The sequence below is a fragment of the Chenopodium album genome, chromosome 21 (genome assembly GCF_948465745.1).
Source record: "Chenopodium album chromosome 21, dcCheAlbu1.1, whole genome shotgun sequence".
Classification (NCBI taxonomy): Eukaryota; Viridiplantae; Streptophyta; class Magnoliopsida; order Caryophyllales; family Amaranthaceae; genus Chenopodium; species Chenopodium album.
Window position 1 is genome coordinate 36,289,022 of NC_137854.1, and position 6,183 is coordinate 36,295,204.

The 6,183-nt window shown below is 31.7% G+C and overlaps 1 long non-coding RNA gene across 6 annotated transcripts; it reads right to left on the reverse strand.

Annotated features, from left to right (window-relative positions):
* Positions 1 to 1,500: 1,500 nt before the first annotated feature.
* On the reverse strand, positions 1,501 to 5,127 carry LOC145601959 (uncharacterized). 6 transcript variants are annotated; one of them, XR_014104476.1, is made up of 8 exons: positions 4,881 to 5,127; positions 4,612 to 4,752; positions 4,447 to 4,508; positions 3,661 to 3,960; positions 3,113 to 3,144; positions 2,691 to 2,786; positions 1,960 to 2,315; positions 1,501 to 1,832 (listed from the first exon to the last, which is right to left on the reverse strand). It is a non-coding gene; the product is annotated as an uncharacterized LOC145601959 (long non-coding RNA). The 6 variants fall into 6 exon arrangements; XR_014104477.1 differs by having other exon boundaries at positions 2,019 to 2,315; positions 2,691 to 2,800; positions 4,881 to 5,126; XR_014104479.1 differs by lacking the exon at positions 3,113 to 3,144 and adding an exon at positions 3,334 to 3,365 and having other exon boundaries at positions 2,019 to 2,315; positions 4,881 to 5,126.
* Between the last annotated feature and the right edge of the window lie 1,056 nt (positions 5,128 to 6,183).

A 6,183-nucleotide genomic window follows, 5' to 3' on the forward strand; every position in this document is an offset into this window, starting at 1 on the left:
GGAGAGCGTATTTTCGTATTCATATGTATTTAATTGTGACTTTGTCTGATATTTATTTTAATTGATAGCTTATTGGCCCGTTTATTATTGGCATACTTTTGGCCCTATAATATATATGTACCCTGATTCAACCCGCACTAACTCTAACCCGACCCGCCCAATAACCAAGCCATGTCTATTGTAGAGTAATGAAATGGTAGTACGAATGCTAATGCAGTATTGTCACTTCAATGATTTGAATGTTCAATTGATGTGTTTCGTTTATTCACGTTTTCTACATTTTTACTTTGTATTCTTATACCTTGAAAGACTAGTGTGACCCGCGTGCGCGTAGCGCACGATGCTAGTGTGAAGCGTAGCATGTTATTCTTGCATAGAATGAAGGCAATGCGGGGCATTTACGTGTTAGTTTTCCGTATTTGTTTTGAGTTTAGATTGAAATTTTGGATGGCCGTTTTAACTAAGTAATAATAATGGTGCTTTATGTAAAGTGAAATATTTATGGTGCTATAAGCAATGTATGTTTATTAAAGGTGTTAGTGTTATTTTTTGATAATAAAAGGTGATTGGGTTGAATGGACTTTGGTTTAATTGGCTTATTATTTGATTAATAATTGTTTGTTTTATTAAGAAAAAATTATAGCAACATTGAATATTTTTATTTGTAATTGTGTTATGGGCCAATGTTTGTTCGACGTATTTAGAAATGTGGAAATTTTGAGGGTTTTAAAAATTTGATATTTAAGTTCGACCTTATTTTAATAAATGATTTTATTTAGTGGATGCTTTCTCTTTTTCTCTCTTAAGATAGTTGCCTTCATTTTCTTAAGTGATCTTTTATGTAGTCTCTTTTTTCTCTAGCATTTTAGTAAATCTTTTTCCTAACCTAATTGTATTTTCATAAGCTAATCGCCCTATCTAACTTAAGTGATTGACCTTTCTTAAGTTGTCTCTCTAACTCATTGTTTCTTCTCTCCCTTTCTTAGGCTAATTGCCCTAAGTTTTTCTCCTAAACTAATTGTTTATAATTGCCCTAGTTTCTTAAGTTATCTTTCTTTATTTAACGACCTTTTTTCTTGAGTGATCTTTCTTTTTCTTGAGTCATTTTTCTTTCTTAAGTGGTCTCTCTCACTAATGGTTTCTTTCTTTTACTCTCCTAAGCTAATTGCCCTAAGATTAACACCTAAGCATACTAAATTCCTGAGTTCTAAGCTATCTTTTGTTCCTTTAGTGATCTTTCTTCTTAAGTCATTTTTCTTCTTATTTGATATTTCTTAAGTGGCTCTCTTACTTTTTAGCAATTTAGTAAAAAAAAAAATTCCTAAGCTAATTTTTCTTATTTTCATAAGTAACCTTTCAAGTGGTTTCCCTCTTTTTGTTAAGAGAGAATTCTAAAGTTGTCTCTCTTGAATGATTTTTTGTTAAATGGTCTTTCTCTATCTCTTTCTTTGGTAGGTCAATTCCTAAGCTAATGGCCCTAACTTTAATTTCTTAAGTGTGTTTTCCTTATTGGTCTTTCTCTCTTGAACTTGTGACAATTTTCTTGCGAATATACAATTCTGTACAGCAAAATTTCGATCCATTTTCCTCAAAAATCTGATTTCACTACATATCGGCAATATCGCTTGTTGCTGCTTCTACTGAGTTACAGGATATGAACATACATTGATACAGTACTTAGATTGTAGTTTTGTATACTAACAATGAGGTACAATAGCCTATCACACTTGATATACAGCCAAAATTGCAGAATGTATCGGAACAACACAAGCAATCTCCTTGAATTTTACCCATCTGGTGTTGTACCCACCATAGCCTCGATTCAGATCAGCCTACAAAATTAATTCAATTATAATGATGAAATCAAAACAGAACAATTAAAAATCAGAGAATTGTGCAAGAAAATTTTTAGAAAGAAAATAAAAGTAAAAACTTGAGAGAGATGCAACACAAGCCAACCTGGTGTACCCGGATAAACCACTGAGGTTAAAGATTTAAAAAATGTCAAAGAATCTCACCAAAAGTTTCTCAGCTTCTGCATGTTTCCCTTTTGAGCCTTAGCTGCATAGCTTTAGTAGCGAGTTGATAAGCATTAAGAGGCTTTTATCGAATCAGAATTTACCACTCGAATAGTATCAGTCAACTATCAGAATTTGAGCTCGAGAGAATTTGAGCTCGAGTCATCTTGAGAGTCACCTTCTCACTCAGAAAATTCCCATCATTAGTTAACGCATTGCCAGCACAATAAAAATCAACCTGCATTTTGCTGCCTCCTAAGGCTGATTACAAGTAATCTCCTGTGTAGTTAAACCCTCCTGCGTTGAAACAAGAGAGACTCAACAGTCAACATAGCAAGTTGGATAAAAATATTTAAAAACAGATAACAGACCCCCACAATTAAGCATACATTACACATTGTGAAACTTTATAAAGATAAAACATTGACCTACAGAGTCTTTCAATAGCTAAGCTAGTGTTTACATAGAATATAAACCATCAAGATTGAACTCACTTCCATAAAGATTGAGCCTTTGATCAAGTATGGGCGATAAACTTTCAAAATAATTGTGGATAATAAAACATGCTTCGTCTCAATTATTAAAGTTGTCTATGAATTATAAAAAATTGAGGGATAATGTAATTTTTTTTTTTTTGAAAACCGAGGGATAATGTAATTAAAATATACATACCTCATAATTTAATCAAAATGGTTTATCTTCCTCCAACCACAAAATGCAAGTTGAAGCTCGGGCGCAATATCAAGAAGTTTGAAAGTGAGTTTTTACCTGTAGATGTTGCACTATAAGAATTCTTATTTTAGTTAGCCTATAGATGCTTTTCTCCCAACAGAGAAAACCAAAGATGAGGAAAGAAATAAATAAGAAAAACAAATGGGGTTTTCTAAGACTCCCATGTAACTTTTTTCTTAAAGGAATCTCCAATGTAACCTGCATAGTTTACTTGAATCACCCCTCAAATCAACTCTCTTAGTGGGGGGGAGCCTTATAGTGTTATAGGTCTCAAATCAAATGAAATTCGTTTCTGTTAGAAATATCAACAAAATCACTCATATAATACACAGAGTAGTAGCAGAGTAATCTTTAAATTATACCTTAATCCCACTTCCCAAAACTTGAGCAGAAGCTGCAAGAAGAGAAACACTCTTACATTAACAATTCTACAATTAGAGCCATACTTATTTGAGAAATAACAGCCAATTGATTTTGTTTTGATTTGAAACCAAACAGCAGATTAATCTTTTAAAAATTAAAACCTTAACCGTACTTCCCAACACTTGAGCAAACCAAATAGTAGATTAATCTTTTTTAAAACCTTAATCCCACTTCCCAAAACTTGAGCAGAAGCTGCAAGAAGAGAAACACTCTTACATTAACAATTCTACAATTAGAGCCATACTTATTTAAGAAATAACAGCCAATTGATTTTGTTTTGATTTGAAACCACACAGCAGATTAATCTTTTTAAAATTAAAACCTTAACCGTACTTCCCAACACTTGAGCAAACAAATAGTAGATTAATCTTTTTTAAAACCTTAATCCCACTTCCCAAAACTTGAGCAGAAGGTGTAAAAGAGAAACACTCTTCATATTCAACAAAGTAAGTAAGCTTAAAAGGTTAGATTAGAGTTCCTATATTACCCTTATGTGACGCGAGGTGGCTGGGTGGCTGCGGTTTGTTAGAATCGTATGCCAAAATCATGGATAATTGCATTGACTGAAAACTTCTTGGGCTTCTTTGAACTGACCCACAATGACCCTGAGACGAAATTCAAGGTTATCCTTTGACCATAAGTACTTAGCCAAAGTGGTTAGCATTTTCATATCTGGAACTTGATCAACTTTAGCTTCCCGGCTAATATTTTGCTTGATGACCTGCTTAGCTCCATTTACATCACCGGGTGAAGTTGACAATAATGCATATCCCTTAAGATTTATCCTCTGCAAAGAAACTCTGAATTAGTAACTGGAAACTGCTAAAAAAAAGAGAGAGAGACACAGTCAACATTGGCATATACTAATTTTTTTTTCTTCGTTGATTTGACATTAGTTAGATCTTGATGAGTTACTCCCCTAAAAAACAAAAAGATGATATTTAATCACATTGGGCTATATTTAACAATCCAATTTTCCACAAACAAAAATAATTAGCAAGAATCTCAATCGCATTGACATAACTAAACAATTCAATCATCCAAACTCCACAATTCACACCAAAACAATTGACGATCAAACCAAGATTCAAATACCTAATCAAAGGAAGAGGATTCCAAAGACCAATATTCCCATCAATAAGACCACCAGCAATCCAAGCACACAAAAAAGAACTTACGACATGCCCAATACATATTCCCAAAACTCTATATTAAGCAGTTCAAGCACACAAATTGCAAAAATTATTGTTAATCATCAAGCAAAAGAACTTACGACATGCCCAATACACGAGAGTAGAAATCCAAGCTCACTTTCGGGTCCTTAATTCGAAACATCTGAAGAAAAATAAACCCAAAAATAAATCATAAAACTCATAAATCAAACACAATAACATCACAAATCAAATACAAAAATTCAAAAAAAAAGCTTGAATTATACAGTTTGCTGCATGATATAACCCTTGGTAGCATCATCAGGTGTAGAATGAAGGCCAGGATTGTTTGAAACAGCCTCCTTGGGTTCCGATGATGCCGCCGCCATTGATGAATTGACTGAAAATGATCGAATTCGATTTCTTTACTGCAAAAAAAAAAAAAAAAAAAAAAAAAAAAAAAAAAAAAAAAGATCAATTTACAAAAATTGGAATTGATAGTGAAATTTGAAATGAGGGCTTTGATTTTACAGAAGAATGATGATCATAATTGAACCTGGGTAAGATTAGAGAGGAGAGAGAAAGATGATGAAGAAGCTAATTTAGCAGAGAATTGGAAGGGTCAGTGAATTGGCAGCATTGATGCACATGGTTTTTTTAAGGGCAAATCAGTCACAGCACTGTAGATAAGGAAATGGTAGAACAAATATAGGGGCAAATTGGTCAGTACACTGTTCATAAGGAAACCCATTTTTTGAGTGTTGGTGCTTTTATAGGGTAAGGATTAAGATAAAGGATGACGACCCTTTTATTTATCATAAAAACAAACAAACAAATAAATAAATAAATAGGTGGGTATAAATATATACTTCGTATGAAGTATATAGATTAAGTGACAATAAAGACATCCTTCTTGCTTTTCAGCATGAGATTCAACATTTACTCATTGAAGGAGATAATCTTCTAGTGGTCAATATAGTCAAAGGAGTTTGGTCTTTTCCATGAAAAATCAATCTTATTATTGCCGACATCCTTGTTTTTCTTCAAAAGTTTTAATAATGGGAAATTAATCACGTTTACAGAGAAATAAATAGAGTAGCAGAATGGATCACAAATGTAAGTTATCTCGCTTTGTGATAATGTGGATATTACTCTTTGTAACTCATCATCTTTGTACCTTATTACCTCCTCTTATGCATTAGGAATTTCTTACCTTTAATAAACAAAAAAAATAAAACAAATATGAATGACACAATGTTTTGCTAAACAAAAGTTCAATTCATCAAACCCGCCTTCATTGAGAACTAGATTAGGACTCGTGCCATGCACGGTAATTTAATTACATATTATCAATAAAAAAAATTGTATTAAAAATAACATAAATATATTATTACTATACATATTATCAATAAAAAAATTGTATTAAAAATAACATAAATATATTATTACTATACATATTAAGTATTTTCTTTGCGCATATAATGAAATGAAACATGTTAGATGACCATAAAAGTGTTTTAAAAATTAATTAGACAAATGAGTGCATTAAAACTACATGTTAGATGACCATATAAGTGTTTTAAAAATGATAAATTAGTATCAATTTTCTTTATATTAACCAATAAATATTTATAATTATGTATTAGATATTTAGATACACCTAATGTGCAGGAATAATAACCCCAATTCAATGATATTTGGTCAATTATTTTTTCTCTTATATAATAATATATGAAAGTATTGGAGATACAAATTAAAAAAGAATTACATTTTATTTAGTCAAATTTACATGATTGTTAAAGTGTTTAAAAAACAAAATTCCTGTTTTACAACAACAACAACAACACAACAACAATAAA